Source organism: Pogoniulus pusillus, chromosome 32, assembly GCF_015220805.1.
Source record: "Pogoniulus pusillus isolate bPogPus1 chromosome 32, bPogPus1.pri, whole genome shotgun sequence".
Classification (NCBI taxonomy): domain Eukaryota; kingdom Metazoa; phylum Chordata; class Aves; order Piciformes; family Lybiidae; genus Pogoniulus; species Pogoniulus pusillus.
The window spans coordinates 11,786,154-11,803,659 of NC_087295.1; the positions used below are offsets into that span (position 1 = coordinate 11,786,154).

The 17,506-nt window shown below is 44.7% G+C and overlaps 1 long non-coding RNA gene across 1 annotated transcript; it reads left to right on the plus strand.

Moving 5' to 3' along the window:
• The first annotated feature begins 4,401 nt into the window (after positions 1 to 4,401).
• LOC135189329 (uncharacterized) lies at positions 4,402 to 17,132 on the plus strand. Its single transcript, XR_010308043.1, has 3 exons — positions 4,402 to 4,482; positions 16,670 to 16,801; positions 16,922 to 17,132. It is a non-coding gene; the product is annotated as an uncharacterized LOC135189329 (long non-coding RNA).
• The last annotated feature ends 374 nt before the right edge of the window (positions 17,133 to 17,506 follow it).

Genomic DNA, 17,506 nt, shown 5'->3' on the forward strand with positions numbered 1-17,506 from the left:
AAATAACTTCTTCTTCCTAATGTCTTTAACCTCATCAGAACATACTCATGGAATCACAGAATCATTTCCATTGGAAAACACATTGAAGATCACCAAGCAGAATGATTCTTGTAACTATTTGCTTATATATTGTGCTAAGCTGTGAATATAAAACTGCATTCCTTAATTTCCAGATGGCTTGAGTCTAGTCTGGGTGATTTCATAAGAGTATGTGTGTGAGGTTAACTCTCAAACCATCACAGTGTATCACAGAATGTTAGGGGTTGGAAGGCACCTTGAAAGATCATCTAGTCCAAGCCCTCCTGCCAGAGCAGGATCACCTATACCAAATCACACCTATACCAGATCTCACAGGAGTGCATCCAGGTAGGTCTTGAATATCTCCAGAGAGGGAGTCTCCACAACCCCCCTGAGCAGCCTATTTCAGTGTTCCATCACCTTCATACCTTCCTCATATTTACATGTAACTTCCTATGCCTCAAGTTCCACCCATTGCCCCTTGTCCTGTCACTGGGCATCACTGAAATGAGCCTTGGCAAGTTGTTCTGCTTGAAAATGGCCATTACTGTGCCAGATCTGAAGGTGTACTGAATGCTTTTAATTCACGTCCCCTGATAGCTTTTGTGACCTTTGTTCTCAGCCTGTGGTGAAAATTCTTCCATCCTCTATCTTCCTGAATATTTAGATTTTAAGGTGTTTGGTTCATGGGTTGACTCATAACCATAGAATGATAAAGAGGTTTGGGTTAGAAGGGACCTTGCCACCTCCCTGCCATGGACAGGGACACCTCCTGCTTGAGTAGGTTGCTCAGGTCCCCATGCATGGGACACAGCACCACTGTCTGGGTAGGGAACTGTAATACCAACAAACCAGCATTAAAAAAAATCATCCTAGCAACTTGAAGAGGATAACTTGGATTGGCATATTCACTAATTCTGCCAAGCTGCATATATTTCATCTAAGCTAATTAATAAGGCTCCAGGGTGTCCTTAGAGTTGCATTTCAGTATCTGAAGGGACTGTGTAGAAAGGCTTGCAGTGATAGGACAAGGGGCAATAGTTTGAAACTGGAGCAGGGTAGATTGAGGTTGGATGTAAGGAGAAAGTTCTTCATCATGAGGGTGATGAGATACAAGAACAGGTTGCCCAGAGATGTGGTGGAGGCCCCATCCCTGGAGACATTCAAATGCAAACTTGCTGGGGCCCCGAGTGACCTGATCTGGTTGGAGATGTCTCTGTTCACTGCAGGGAAGGTGAACAAGATGATCTCTGAGAGTCAAGCCCAGTGTGTTCTATGATTCTGTGTAAGTAGAAAGATGCTGTGCCTACTAATGCATTGCTGAGGATTGACTTCACTTCTTGAAAGGTACTGCAGGAGACTCCTGAAGCACACTTACCTTGCTCTGAATGCTAGAATAACAAAGCAAAAAAGTCCCCACTCCATCTGTGTGGGACCCATTTAACAGATGCCCATAAGCTTGTTGGAAGGGTTTATATAAATCAATGCAAACCAAAACAAAATCTGTGAGATAACCCTCAAGCAATTGTTTAATCTCTGTTACTGCCTACTGTCTAGGCCAGGAGTTTAATCAGACTTCTCAAGAGACCCCTGTAGTGTTTGTCCTGGAAAGTCAGTGTCATTGACATGGTGTTATTGGAACAGTAATACACCTGTTGCTGCTGTAAATGACTATTTAATATCCAGAAATTGCTCTGGTTTCTGAGAGATCAATGAGAAGTAGTTTATCTTCTGTGGCAGGGGAATTTACGATGATGCCTTTAATCTTATTATGGCTCTCAAGAAAATCAAATAAAGCCTCATTACTGCAAGGCAGTAGCACAGATCTAGTGTGGGTTTGTTGGCATGACCATGGCAAAACTTGTGTTCTTAGGAGATAGATCTGCACTGTATGGATTGGCTCTGAGCTAAAGCTTGGCAAAGTGGTCTTAGCATGGTGGGAGTTTATTTCCAGATACAGTTCCAGAGAAATAAAGTTGGAGTGTGTGAGCCATAAGAGTCAATAAAAGAGAGCTTTGCCAGTGTCAGGTACCTATATTTAGGAGTCTGTTCATTACAAACAGGAAAGCAAAATAGCTATTTCTCTTTCCACAATTGCTGTTCAGGATAACTGAACTCAGAACATCTCTGAGCACCTAAAGAAGTAGAGTTAATCCTGGTCTCTCTGAAGCCTGATTAAGATTTTCCAGTGATTTCAGAAGGGTGAAAATATTAAACTAAATCATAGAATAGTTTGGGTTGGAACAGACCTTTAAGGTCATCAAGTCCAACCATTCCCAAACTCTACTGAGTCTGCAACTCAGCCACGTCCCACAGCACCACATCTCTGCCACTTTGAAACAACTCCAGAGCTGGGGATTAAACCACCCCAAATAGGAGGCTGTTTCAGTCTTTGAGAACCCTTTAAATCATGATATGCTGTCAGAAACAGGATTCCTTTTCCAACCTCAGAATACTTGACTGAATTTCCCTTCTGCTTTGCATTTGGGCTGCATCAGTGGAGTTTGCCCTTCTTCCTCTTTAGTCTTCTCTTGTGAGACTCCACCTCAAATACTGCATCCATTTCTGATGTCTCCATAAGAAGGACATAGAACTGTTGGAATGAATCCAGAGGAGGGCCCCAAGGAGGATACAAGGACAGAACAAGGGGACACAGTCTCAAGTTGTGCCAGGGGAAGTACAGGCTGGATGTTAGGAGGAAGTTGTTGGCATAGAATGTGATTTGCATTGGAATGGGCTGCCCAGGGAGGTGGTGGAGTCACTGTCCCTGGAGGTGTTGAAGCAAAGCCTGGATGAGGCACTTAGTGCCATGGTCTGGTTGCCTGGATAGGGCTGGGTGCTAGGCTGGACTGGCTGATCTTGGAGGTCTCTTCCAACCTGCTTGATTCTATGATTCTAAGGGCTGGAACACCTCTGCTATGAGGATAGCTTAAGGGAGTTGGAATTGTTCAGCCTGGAGAAGACTCCACAGAAACCCTATAGCTGCCCTTCAATATGTGAACAGGGACTACAGGAAAGCTGGAATGAGACTTAGTGTAAGGATTTCTAGTGACAAGGCTAGGGGGAATGGTTTTAAACTGAGGGAGAGCAAGTTTAAACTGGATTTTAGGAAGAAGTTCTTCAGTAGGAGGTTGGTGAGACTCTGGAATAGGTTGCCCAGACTGGTTGTGGATGCCTCCTCTCTGGAGGTGTTTAAGGCCAGACTGTATGAGGCCTTGGGCAACCAAGTCTAGCTGAGAACTGTCTGTGCCCATGGCAGGGGGGGTTGAAGGAGATAAGGTACTCTGGAGTACTCTGAGGCACCTTGCAGTGTAAACCACTCTGTGATTCTGTATCATTGGTATCCATAGTGTGAAGTGTCAAATCAGTGTAAACTGGAGAGGATGAATTAGATGCAAGCAGAACCTTCTCTAATTCTGCTGAACAGCTTTCCAAACGTTCTCTCCATTCTGACATCCAGATAAAATGGTGTTCAGATATTAAGATATTGCCAGATCTGCCCAGGGAGTAAAAAGGAAATACAAACAAAGGGTATTTCTGTGGTTAAGTATTGCTGCTTGTTCTAAGCTCAGTGTTTCTTAGGAGATAAAACAATACAGAGATGGAAAAAAGAGGGGGGGGGGAAAATTGGCTACTCTGGGTGTGCTTGTTAATTGGGTGTCAATGAGGAGAAAGTTGAATGGGTGTTGGGCTATTCTTCTTAGTAACAAGTGATAGAACAAGAGGAAATGGCTTCAAGTTGCACCAGGGGAGATTTAGGTTGGGTACTAGAAGAAACTGAAAGGGTTCTTAAAGACCAGAACAGGCTGTCCAGGGAGGGTGTTGGTTCTCCATCCCTGGAGGTGTTTTGAAGAGGCAGAGATGTGGTGCTGAGGGACACGGTTTAGCACCAGACTTAGAGTTAGCAAATGGTTGGGATGAATGATCTTAAAGCTCTTCTCCAACTGAAACAGTTTTGACTCTAAAAGTAACCAGACAAACATTTACTTTTTCACAGATTCTGAGGTGAGAAAGCACCATGGTAGTCCAGTCCCATCTGCTTCACATACCCTTTTCCCCCTATATCTTTTATTTACATATACTGAAGTTAAAATAAACAACCATAATAATGCTTAGAGCTCATGGAGGAAAACAGTAAGCAGATGAAAGCTCAAGTGTGTAGTTTCACATACCATATTGCATGGTCATTATGCATTCAGCGAAGCTGATGGAGACAAAATTACCACTCTGAAAGTGCAGAATGATCTTCCTAGGGAAAAGATGAGTTTGGGGCTCAGAGTGGAAGATTTGCTCCTGAGAAGGGCATAAACAAGTTCTTTTCCTCCTTCTCTCACTTCCTCTGACACGTGTCTTCTTTCTTTTCCTCAGACATAAGAAGAAAGTTCTTCACAATGATGATGGTGAAACACTGGAACAGGTCGTGCAGAGGTATGGTGGAGGCCCTCATCCCTGGAGACATTCAAGGTCAGGCTTGATGGAGCCCAGAGTAACATGACCTAGTTGAAGATGTCCCTGCTTACTGCAGGGGTGTTGGAAAAGGTGACCTTTGAGGATCCTTTCCAACCCAATGCAGTCTGTGATTCTGCATCCTCTACAGAGGATACAGAGGATCCTCTGTACAGCAGAAAATGCTTAAGGAATCTAGGCACACAGGCCAGTTATTTTTTTTTCTTGATGCTTTTCCACTGGTGCCTTTTTTCAGGATATATTCTGAAATACTATGAGATGTGAAACTCATAGGAGAGAGCTATTTGGTTGTTTAAAATTCATTCTTGTAAACAAACCAAAACATTTCTGAACTAATAAGGATGCTTTTAGCTTCATTATGTGAATGAATGTTAGGTGAGCTACTCACTGCTACTTTTGACTGAGTCTCTCCCAGTTTAAGCAGACAGCCATGTCCTGTAGGAAGATCAGTGGAAAACACATTTTCATTAGGTTATTGTTACTTCCAACCAAATGGCTTTGATATCACTGTTTGGCTGTTATACTGCTAAAGCATCTCAACTGAAGTAGTTAATAGGTTTTGGGAGGTTTGGTAAGAATCATCACAGAATGGTGGTGTTGGAAGGGACCTCTGGAGATCCAGTCCAATGCCCTTGCTCAACCAGGTTCACCCATGACATCTGGGTGGGTTTGAACTCTCTCCAGACAAGGAGACTCCGCAGGCTCTCTGGGCGTCCTGCTCCAGGGCTTTGTCATCCTCACAGCAAAGTTTTTCCTTGTCTTAAGGTAGAACTTACTATTTGCTACTTTGTGCCTATTGCCTGTTGTCCTCTCATTGGCCACTACTAAAAAGAGTCTGGTCCATCCTCTGAATCATAGAATCATAGAATCATAGAACACCTTCCCTTTAGATGTTGATCAGAGTTGAGAAGATTCCTCTCAGGCTGCACTTCTCCAGGCTCAACTGCCCTAGTCTTTCTGCCTTTCCTCCTCACAGAGATGCTCCAGACCCCTCAGCATCTTTGTAGCCTCCACTGGATTCTCTCCCTTGACACCCTCCCTTTAGCTGTTGATCAGAATTGAGAAGATTCCTCTCAAGCTGCTCTTCCCCAGACTCAACTGCCTTAGGTCTTTCTGCTTCTGCTCCTCACAGAGATGCTCCAGGCCCCTCAGCATCTTTGTAGCCTCCTTTGAATTCTCTCCCTTGACACCTGCCCTTTAGCTGTTGATCAGCATTGAGAAGATTCCTCTCAGGCTGCTCTTCTCCAGGCTCAACTGTCCCAGGTCTTTCTGCCTTTCCTCCTCACAGGGATGCTCCAGGCCTCTCAGCATCTTTGTAGCCTCCCCTGGATTCTCTCCAGTAGTTCCCTGTCTCTCTTGAACTGGGGGACCCAGAACTGCACATAATGTTCCAGATGTGACCTCACACTCCAGATGTCACCTCAGAAACTATAATGAAAATGAAATGAAAGATTAACTGCAGAGGATTCTTCTGTTGATAATGACAAATATTACCTCAGTCAATGAAAAAAAGTGCTTTGAGATGTAATTCCTTCCCCAATGCCTATTTTGATAACCTTCTATAATCATTTTCTAGTTCTTTGTTCCTTTACTAAATGAGGTGTAAACTGCCTCCACTGAACATTACTTGCTGCTCTGGAAGAAGAGTTTTGTCTATAAAATCCATTGATTGCATGAAATAAAGTTATTTTGAATTAGCTTGAAATGATCAGTGCTGCTTCAGAAAATGAAGATGACATTAGACTGTCAGACAGGATTGTGATAAGCATTTTTGAATGCACAGAGCTCTTTAAGAAGGAAGTCCAGGATCAGAGAAGGGCCTGTCTGTTACCACTAGCTGTCCAGGGGTCTACAAGAGAGCTGGGGAGAGGCTTTTTACAAGGGCTTGTAGTGATAGGATGAGAGGGAATGGCTTTGAGCTGGAAGAGGGGAGATTTAGGCTGGATATTAGGAAACAATTCTTTACAGCAAGGGTGGTGAGACACTTGAACAAATTGTCCAGAGAGATTGTGGATACCCCCTCCCTGGAAGAATTCAAGGGCAAGTTGGACAGTGCCTTGAGCAACCCAGTCTCATGGTAAGGTGTTCCTGCTCTACCCTACCCTACCCTAGATCAGGCTGGCCAGAGCCCCATCTATCCTGGCCTTAAACACCTCCAGGGATGGGGCTTCAGCCACTTCCCTAGGCAACCCATTCCAGGCTCTCACCACTCCCATGGTGAAGATCTTCCTCATCATGTCCAGCCCAAACCTACCTATCTCTATGAGATTGTCCTTAAGCAACACAGAGCCAAAGCTAATACATCTGACATTTGAATAACAGTTCCTTGTTCAACAAGCTGTTGTGCTTAGTGCAGTTGTCTGCATTGTGACCAGAATGCCTTCAAAATATACATTTTGACAGCATATTCTACTAACATTAATTATGGTGAGGAGTATCTGACTCATTGGAGAAACTGAAAGACTTCTCCCAAGTAGCACAGGAGTAGGGCAAGAGTAGATGGACCATTCCATCCTAGTTTTCTTGATCTGTGCTTCATGTAATGCATGAAGACAAGGAAGACTCCAAGGTGAGTGGCCCAGGAGTAGAGCAAAAGTAGATGGACCATTCCATCCTAGTTTTCTTGATCTGTGCTTCATGTAATGCATGAAGACAAGGAAGACTCTTTCTAAGGTGAGTGGCCCAGGAGTAGAGCAAGAGTAGATGACCATTCCATCCTAGTTTTCTTGATCTGTGCTTCATGTAATGCATGAAGACAAGGAAGACTCTTTCCAAGGTGAGTGGCCCAGGAGTAGAGCAAGAGTAGATGGACCATTCCATCCTAGTTTTCTTGATCTGTGCTTCATGTAATGCATGAAGACAAGGACCATTCCTGGTAGGAAGCAAGGGAGCTTTTAAGAAATGGTGTAAAGGGCTAAAGTCCCTTTTCTAATCCCTGCTAAAGAGCTTGCTGTGCTGAATGCTTTTCTCAGTGATGATAAGAGACATTGAAAATGCTCTTTCACCCTGAGAAAAGGCCTCTGCTTTAAGGCAGAAAAGAATCCCACATGTCATGACAGAGTCTCAGTACAAGAACAAGAAATTTTTTGGGATAGGGATTGGAGCTGGAGAGGGTTTGTTCAGGAGGTGTTACAATTCCAGAGCTAAAAAGGGCTAAGAACTGATCTTTTTGCCTTCCCAGAGGATTAGAGTGAAATTTATAGTTTTATATTTTATTTATGGAATTGTATTTTTGACTAAAGTGAGCAGCTGGATGTTGTTGCTGTTAGTTTCTGGCAGATGCCAAGTGAGGTCAGTTACAGGGTCTGACCTGATGCGTGTGGAGTGAGCACAAGAACTAAGTCCCCTTCACAGAGCACTTAGATTAAAGTGCCATATGCAACTTTAAGAGGATTTGATCCACTTTGCAGGAGGAGCTGCTGTCTTAATTATCCCCAGTTCAGGCTGGCAGCATGATTAATGCACAAAGACAGGCATGCAGACAGAGTGCTGGTGGCAGTGTATCTGTCTCTGTGGTTGGGTGGTTGTCTCTGAGGTTTTTACTTACACCTATGGAATTGCTTGGCTTAAGATTTTGGGAGTTATTGAAATTAAACTTGTGACAGAGAAGTTTCCAGTAAGATCTTGACCAGCACTCACATGTCCTACTAACATGAAGAGAATGTTGGGAAGTTCAGTAAGGTAAAGTGTAAGGTCCTGCACCTGTGGCAGGACAATCCTTGATATCAGTACAGGCTGGGAGATGCTGAGATTGAGAGCAGCCCTGCAGAAAAGGACTTGGGGGTACTGGTAGATGTGAAGCTGAATGTGAACCAGCAGTGTGCACTTGCAGCCCCGAAGGCCAGTGGCATTTTAGCCTGCAGCAAAAGAAGTGTGGCTAGACAATGGAGAGAGGCTGTTCTACCACTCTGCTCTCCTGAGACCTCCCCTGGAAGTCTTCAGGAGGATCTGCTCCGTGATCTTGCCAGGCACAGAGGTGAGACTGGCTGGTCTGTAGTTCCTGGGGTCATCCTTTTTCCCCTTCTTGAAGATGGGCTTTATGTTTGCCCTTTTCCAGTCAGCAGGAACTTCACCAGTCTGCCACGACCTTTCAAATATGATGGACAGTAGTTTAGCAACTTCATCTGCCAGTTCCCTCAGGACCCAGGGCTGGATCTGATCAGCCCCCATGCACTTGTGCACTCCTTTGGCTAGCTGAGGTTAGTTCTCCTGGCCATGCTCCCCACCCAGCTTCATGGGTACCTCCTGGCTGGCAGAGCATGGGAAACTGAAACCCCCTTAACTTGGCCAAGTGCTGCTCAGCAACAACTGAAACATCAGCATGTTACCGAGGTTCTTCTCACATGAAACCCGAAACATGGCACTGAACCAGCTGCCAGGGAGAGCATTAACTCTGCCCCAGCTGAAACCAGGGCTGTGGCATAAACCAGTAGCACTTACAGAAGAGTGGTTACAAGAAAAGTGACTTTCTGTTTGTGTCTGTTGACAGCAAATCAGACTGGAATTTCCCTACTGTAGTGTCTGCTCATTCTCATGTCTGTGGTAGTAAAGTTGCATCCTGTCAGCAAATGCATTTCACAAAATCAGGGCATTTTTCATGGGTTGTTGGAGGCTGCTCCTTCTCTGGAGCCTTTCAAGGTCTGTCTGGATGTGTTCCTCTGTGATCTGTGTTAGATAGTGTTGTCCTGCACTGGCAGGGGGGTTGAACTCAATGATCTCCTTGGGTCCCTCCCAACCCCTAACATCCTGTGATTAGCAGGGAAGTTTAAGCACAGCATTAGGCAGTTAACTGCAAGAGAGTTTGGTTTGCATTTGAGTCTTGTTTGGCTAAACATGACATTGGCTTTTTCAAGGCTTGCTGGACAAAACTTGCCTCTTCTTATCACTCTCTTAATGTTTACTTTCTCATGCTATTTTCCTTTCATTTCTCTCATTCAGTGCTATCATAAAATCAACCAGGTTGGAAGAGACCTCCAACATCATCCAGTCCAATCTTGCTGCCTTAGCTAATGACACAAGCTAGCACCACACTGAAAGAACTTTCTGCTCTAGTTTGCATCAAGCTGCATTAGAATTCTGGTTACAAATATCTGAATTGTTGTGGGGGATGAGGTCTCTGAGCCATCCTCCCAGGGGCTGAGTAATCAAATATAATTATTAATTAGTGTAAGGCTTCTATTGTAGCCTAAGTGTTTGTGTGTATAATTTCAAAGTATGTTGCACATAATCAGATGTTCAGGATTATTTCCATTTCAATTAGGTTTCTTCTTCTCTAACATGCAGATAAGAGAAGAAGCTCTTTAAATAAGAGCATACACACAGAAGGAAAGGAAAGGAAAGGAGAAAGGAAAGGAGAAAGGAGGGGAAAGGAAAGGAGAAAGGAGGGGAAAGGAAAGGGGAAAGGAAAGGAAAGGGGAAAGGAAAGGGGAAAGGAAAGGAGAAAGGAAAGGGGAAAGGAAAGGGGAAAGGAAAGGAGAAAGGAAAGGGGAAAGGAAAGGAGAAAGGAAAGGAAAGGAGAAAGGAAAGGAGAAAGGGAAGGAAAGGGGAAAGGAAAGGGGAAAGGAAAGGGGAAAGGAAAGGAGAAAGGGAAGGAAAGGAGAAAGGAAAGGAAAGGAAAGGAAAGGAAAGGAAAGGAAAGGAAAGGAAAGGAAAGGAAAGGAAAGGAAAGGAAAGGAAAGGAAAGGAAAGGAAAGGAAAGGAAAGGAAAGGAAAGGAAAGGAAAGGAAAGGAAAGGAGAAAGGGAAGGAAAGGAGAAAGGAAAGGAAAGGGGAAAGGAAAGGAAAGGGGAAAGGAAAGGAGAAAGGGAAGGAAAGGGGAAAGGAAAGGAAAGGAAGGGGAAAGGAAAGGGGGAAGGAAAGGGAAGGAAAGGAAAGGGAAGGGAAGGAAAGGGAAGGAAAGGAAAGGGAAGGAGAGAGGAGAGGAGAGGAGAGGAGAGGAGAGGAGAGGAGAGGAGAGGAGAGGAGAGGAGAGGAGAGGAGAGGAGAGGAGAGGAGAGGAGAGGAGAGGAGAGGAGAGGAGAGGAGAGGAGAGGAGAGGAGAGGAGAGGAGAGGAGAGGAGAGGAGAGGAGAGGAGAGGAGAGGAGAGGAGAGGAGAGGAGAGGAGAGGAGAGGAGAGGAGAGGAGAGGGGAAAGGAAAGGAGAAAGGAAAGGAGAAAGGAAAGGAGAAAGGAAAGGAGAAAGGAGGGGAAAGGAAAGGGGAAAGGAGGGGAAAGGAAAGGGGAAAGGAAAGGAGAAAGGAGGGGAAAGGAAAGGGGAAAGGAAAGGAAAGGGGAAAGGAAAGGAAAGGGGAAAGGAAAGGAAAGGGGAAAGGAAAGGGGAAAGGAAAGGGGAAAGGAAAGGGGCTTCCCTTTGAAGATTCCAGAGCCCTGGAGCCCAGAGATATTATGGAGTCTCCTCTCAAGGGATTCCAAAGCTCTCTGGATGTTGCTATCCTGTATGGTTCAGTCTAGGCAATCCTGCTTTGGCAGGTTTGGACTTGATGATCTTCAGAGGTCCTTCCTTCTGTAATGACACATCAGGAGGCTGTTGTAACCAGAATGGATTTCACTGAAATTCAGCCTATGTATTTGATGCAGGAGGAAGTCTATGGAGATAATCAGATGTGGTGTTATTGTCACAAATAAATGAATACCTGAAGTGGTCTCTGCTGTTCCCAATATATATTCAAATATATTTGTATATATATTCAAATTCAGAGGAGATGATACAAGGCACTTAGTGCCATGCTCTAGTTGACTGGCTAGGGCTGGGTGCTAGGTTGGACTGGATGAGCTTGGAGGTCTCTTCCAACGTGGTTGATTCTATGATTCTGTGATTCTAAGCAGGAGTAGGTTATGTGTAGATTTCATTCACAGTACATGTCTGTTGATTGTAGACTCACAGAATCATAAAGGTTGGAAAAAGACCTCTCAAATGATCAAGTCCAATCATCAACCCATCACTACCATACCCAGACTTCTTGATAGAAGAACCCAGGCTAGGACCAAATGTGACCAAAACCAAAAGGATGGTTTAATGGCCACGGTGGTCTTAGGTTGACAACTGAACTCTAGGATCTTAAAGACTTTTGCACCTGAAACAATTCTATGATTTTATGATAGGGGGCAATGTTAGATTAGATATGCTGATCTCTGAGAAAGGCTGGCTCAACACAACTGGGTTAACTTACTTCACCAGGGAAGTCTTGATCTCTTTCCTTTTGTTTACAACAGATTTTAGTGCATGCTGTGGGCAGTGCTGGGACATTTAGGTGCTGGAGCAGGTGCAGAGAAGGGTGACAAGGCTGGGGAGAGGTCTGGCAAACATGAGCTATGAGGAGCGGCTGAGGGAGCTGGGGTTGTTTAGTCTGGAGAAGAGGCTGAGAGGGGACCTTATTGCCCTCTACAACTACCTAAAAGGAGGTTGTAGCGAGGCTGAAGCTGGTTCTCTTCTCCCAAATTACTAAGGAGAGGATAACAGGTTCTCCACGGGCCAGCAATGTGCCATTGTGGCCAAGAGGGCCCATGGCATCCTGGGGTGCATCAAGAAAAGTGTGGCCAGCAGGTCTAGGTCAACTCTGATAACTTCCCTTTCAGTAAGACAAATCTGAGACACTTTCACATGGTGTAATTTGGGTTTGAGGTTTTTTGTTTTTCTTTAATCCCCCCAAATAATTATTCAGTGGAACCTGTAGAGTTTCCTTAAAATCAAAACATTTTCACAGAAATACATCAGCTGTGGTGAGAAGAAGCTATGATATCTCATTTCATGAACATCAAAACATTTCTGCTCATTGCAGTTCAATGTTTATATTAAAGTGAGAAGTTTCCTGTTCTGTGTTTATATATTTTTTCTTCAGTTGGCACCTAACTCTTTTTTTAACTGTACCTCAAGGTAGCTTCTATTAAAAATTCAAAGAATGGTTGCAGTTCTCAAGCTGCTGCTGTTAAGAGATGTTCAGTGGTGATACAGAAATGTGCACAGTGTAGCTGTTTTTCTCCTGTTCTTCATATGGGGAAATGTTGTGTCCTGTCAAATGTCAGTGTGTGTAACACTGATGGCAATGACAATAGGATCATCTCTTGCTCAGTAATGTATAAGAACATTGCTGTATACTAATAAGCTGGTAAAGAAAACAAATCTGTTTTGGAACAGAAGAACAGGCTGCATGGGTGGGCAGAGGCCAATGGGATGAGATTGAACAAGGCCAAGTGCAAGGTTCTACACTTTGGCCACAACAACCCCAAGCAGCACTACAGGCTGGGGACTGAGTGGCTGGAGAGCAGCCAGGAGGAAAGGGACCTGGGGGTACTGATAGATAGTAAGCTGAAGATGAGGCAGCAGTGTGCCCAGGTGGCCAAGAGAGCCAATGGCATCCTGGCCTGCATCAGGAACAGTGTGGCCAGTAGGACAAGGGAGGTTATTCTTCCCCTGTACTCAGCACTGCTCAGGCCACACCTTGAGTGCTGTGTCCAGTTCTGGGCCCCTCAATTCAAGAAAGATATTGAGGTGCTGGAACATGTCCAGAGAAGGGCAACAAAGCTGCTGAGGGGCCTGGAGCACAAATCCTATGAGGAGAGGTTGAGGGAGCTGGGCCTGTTTAGCCTGGAGAAGAGGAGGCTCAGGGGTGATCTTATTACTGTCTACAACTACCTGAAGGGGCATTGTAGCCAGGTGGGGGGTGGCCTCTTCTCCCAGGTAACCAGCAATAGAACAAGGGGACACAGTCTCAAGTTGTGCCAGGGTAGGTCTAGGCTGGATATTAGGAAGAAGTTCTTCACAGAGAGAGTGATTGGCATTGGAATGGGCTGCCCAGGGAGGTGGTGGAGGCACCGTCCCTGGGGGTCTTAGAGAAAAACCTGGCTGAGGCACTTAGTGCCATGGTCTGGTTGACTGGCTAGGGCTGGGTGCTAGGTTGGCCTGGATGATCTTGGAGGTCTCTTCCAACCTGGTTGATTCTATGATTCTAAGACTCTAGCTACATTTTCTAATGTCTTGGCATTCATAAATAGCCTGTTAGAAAATGGTTAGATATACACAGTACTTAATCTGGGGAACTGAGTGTGAGATCATGCAATCACAGGTTTACTTTGGTTGGATCATTGTCAAGATCATCAAGTCCAATTCTACCATGTCTGGTAAACCATATCCATCAGCATCACATCTCTGTCTTTTCACAGAAACACAGAATTAACCAGGCTAGAAAAGACCTTTGAGATCATCGAGTCCAACCTATCACTCAGCACCTTCTAATTAACTAAACCATGACACTAAGTGCCTCATCCAGCCTCCTTTTAAACACCTCCAGGGATGGTGACTCCACCACCTCCCTGGGCAGCCCATTCCAATGCCAGTCACTCTGTGAAGAACTTCTTCCTAACATCCAGCCTAAACCTGCTCTGGTGCAGCTTCAGACTGTGTCCTCCTGTGCTGTCACTGTCTGGGAGAAGAGACCAAACCCACCTGACTAAAGCCTCCCTTCAGGTTTTGTAGACAGCAATGAGATCTGCCCTGAGCCTCCTCTTCTCCAGGCTGAATACCCCCAGCTCCCTCAGCTGCTCCTCACAGGGAACACCTCCAGGGATGGGAATGCATATCTGTGTGTCCAGTTCTACTCATTTATCACCTTCATCTCATCCTACTTCATTATCTAATTTTACTCTCATGTTAAAAATGCTGGAAAAGCAAGATAGTTTCCTATCACTTTCAGCCATCAAGCATGTTCTTTGAGAGACTTATTCCTGCTCTACATGCTCCAGCAATCTGAATTAAAATCTATGCATGGTGGTTCAACATAATCTTTTATCAGCACTGCTGCTCATCAGCAATTTATCTGTCACCTCTTGATGGCACTTTAACCTACTTACTTAATCTCAGAGCTGTTTAATGTAGTTTTGTTTTATGCAAGATCTAGCAAAGATCAGAGAGAAAAATTGTAACAGTGCACTGAAATTTATCTCATCCATTGGCAAACTTGCAGCAAAGATAGTGGATGTAAATCAGTGCAAACAAAGCAACCATGTCTTGAAAGACTCTGCCAGGTCCTGTGAAAAAATAGAAGACCTCATTGCTGTCTACAACTCCCTGAAGGGAAGCTGTAGCCAGGTGGAGGTTGGTCTCTTGCCCGGGCAACAAGCAACAGAACAAGGGGACACAGTTTCAAGTTGTGCCAGGGCAGGTCTAGGCTGGATGTTAGGAGGAAGTTGTTGGCAGAGAGAGTGATTGGCATTGGAATGGGCTGCCCAGGGAGGTGGTGGAGTTGCTATCTCTGAAGGTGTTGAAGCAAAGCCTGGCTGAGGCACTTAGTGCCATGGTGTGGTCGATTGGCTAGAGCTGGGTGATAGATTGGACTGGATGAGCTTGGAGGTCTCTTCCAGCCTGTTTGATTGTATGATTCTACGTGATGCTGAGGGGCATGGTTTGGCCCCATACTTGCTACTGTTAGATAACTGTTGCACTTGATGCTCTCAAAGGCCTTTTCCAACCACAGCAATTCTATGATTCTGTGGATACCAAGAGTTTATGATATAAATGTGTATCAAAGCATATCATAAAAAGCCCTGAAAACCCAAGCCCACATTTTGAAGTATCGTCTGGTTGGAAAAGTAACTGTTATAAAACTAGGCAGATGTATGGATTTTAATGGGATTAAATCCTGCCAGTAAATCAATTTGGGAATTATTTTCATATTCTGAGATGTAAAGAGCTCTCAAAATGATATTACCCTGGGTTATTCATCTCTCAGTTATTAATGTTCCCTCTGAAGAACACAGCAGTGGTCCGAGCCAGCTGTTACGCTGCCCGACCACCCAGTCTGAGGCTTTTCTCATGTTAAAACCTTCTGTCTGGTAAGCTGCAAATTGAGAGGAGCATTTTTCAACCACCAAAATCTATTCTATTTTTGTCCTTTTTAAGCTCTTTAACCTGCTACTGCCTTAATTCCAACCAATAAAAATAAGCTTGAGTGACGTGACGGGGGTGGCCAGCCCACTGGGGGAGGTTACTCACTGTGTGGGCATCAGCTCTGGGGGAAAGAAAATAACATGCATAGATTGTTCATTCTCTTCTTATCATTATTCACTTTCTGTAATGAGTAGAACTGCAATAGTAATGATAATAGTAATGAATGTTTTTATTGGACTGCTGAGATTGCAGTTCCACTAAGTTCTTGCCTTTATATATGAGATACCCACCTGGAGTACTGTCTGCAGTTCTGGAGTCCCCAGCACAGGAAAGGCATGGAACTGTTGGTGCAAGTACAGAGGAGGCCACAAAGATGCTCACAGGGCTGCAGCAGCTCTGCTCTGAGGACAGGCTGAGAGAGTTGAGGCTCTGCAGGCTGGAGAAGAGAAGGATTCAAGGAGACCTTGGAGTGGCCTTCCAGTATCTGAGGGGGGCCTACAGGAAGGCTGGGGAGGGACTACTCACAAGGTCTTGTAATGACAGGACAAGGAGTAATGGGTTTAAACTGGCAGAGGGGAGATTCAAACTAGATGTTAGGAAAGAGTTCTTTGCAGTGAGGGTGGTGAGACACTGGCACAGGTTGCCCAGGGAGGTTGTGGCAGCTCCCTCCTGGCAGGTGTTTAAGGCCAGGTTGGATGAGGCCTTGAACGACCTGTTCTAGTGGGATGTGTCCCTGCCTATGTCAGGGTGTTGGAACTGGATGATCTTTGATGTCCCTTCCAACCTAAACCATTCTGTGATTCTACATTTCTCTGGTTCTTTTCTCAGTCCAAGAAGAATTCAAATGTAGCAGAAACATGCATCACAATGTTCCAGTATCTTTTCCTTTGTCACGTGAATTATTTCTGATCTTCTTCATCATCCTGTGGTGACTACGTGCCCCATAGAAGAATCCCACTTTAAGTCTTAAATCCATTGTTCTCTGTGAAATGTTCATAGTTTGTCTCATATTGTATGACTAATTGTACAGAAGGATAACCAGCTGTACAGAGCAATCTTCCTTGGGGCAGCCAGAGATACCATTGTTGATTGTCTTCCTTCATGGTAGCTGTGTCTCTACTTTTAGCAAGACACAATGTGGATGGACAGCTTCAATGGAGAAAGACTTGGACATAACAAATGATTCCTAAGAGCTTAGTTTATCTAATAAGCCAGAAAATTCAAATCAAGTGAGCCAGATTCAGCTACTGTAGTACTGCAAATGTACAAGACTCCCTTAAAGTGCTGTTTTCTGTTCCTTCAGGCAAAACTATACATCAGAGGATCTTTTGTGTGTCTTTTATTGGCAAATGGAGAGGAACATCCACAAAGAAAGACATCCCTCTGGAATCTTGATTAAGACCTTTGTTTAGCAGGCCAGCTTTGCAAAAATCAGGTAAGCTGCTGAATGGGGCCAGACAAAGCACAGATGCAAAAAGAGTTAGCTAAGGAGAGGCTTTGTATCCAAGCAGGGGCACTAAAGCTGCTGTGTCACAGGGTGGAATTCTTTTTGCAGATTCACTGATTGCATTGAGTTGGAAGGGACTCTCAAAGGTCATCTTCTCCAACCCCTTTGCAGTCAGCAGGAACTCCTCCAACTAGATCAGGATGCTCAGGACCACATTGAGTCTGATCTTGAATGTGTCCAGGGATGGGGCCTCAGCCACATCCCTGGGCAACCTGTTCTAGTATTTTACCACTCATTGTAAAGAAGTTTTTTTGTTGTTTGTGTGGAGTGGTTTTTTGTTGTGTGTCTGGGTTTCAAAGTATCCCAGTATCATCAGGGTTGGAAGAGACCTCACAGATCATCAAGTCCAACCCTTTACCACAGAGCTCAAGGCTAGACCATGGCAGTGTTTGTTTTGGTTTTGATTGGTTTGTTTGTTTCAGAAATCAGAGACAGATTCATACAGGCTGTATAAAGTCTCCCCTGAGAGGAAAAGGTTCTAGGGAGACCTTATTGCAGCATCTAGTACCTGAGGTGGACCTACAAGAAGGCTGGGGTGGGACTTTTTGCAAGGGCTTGTTGAGACAGGAGAAGGAAGAGATTTAGACTGGATATTAGAAAGAAATTCTTTACAGTAAGGGTTGTGAGACACTG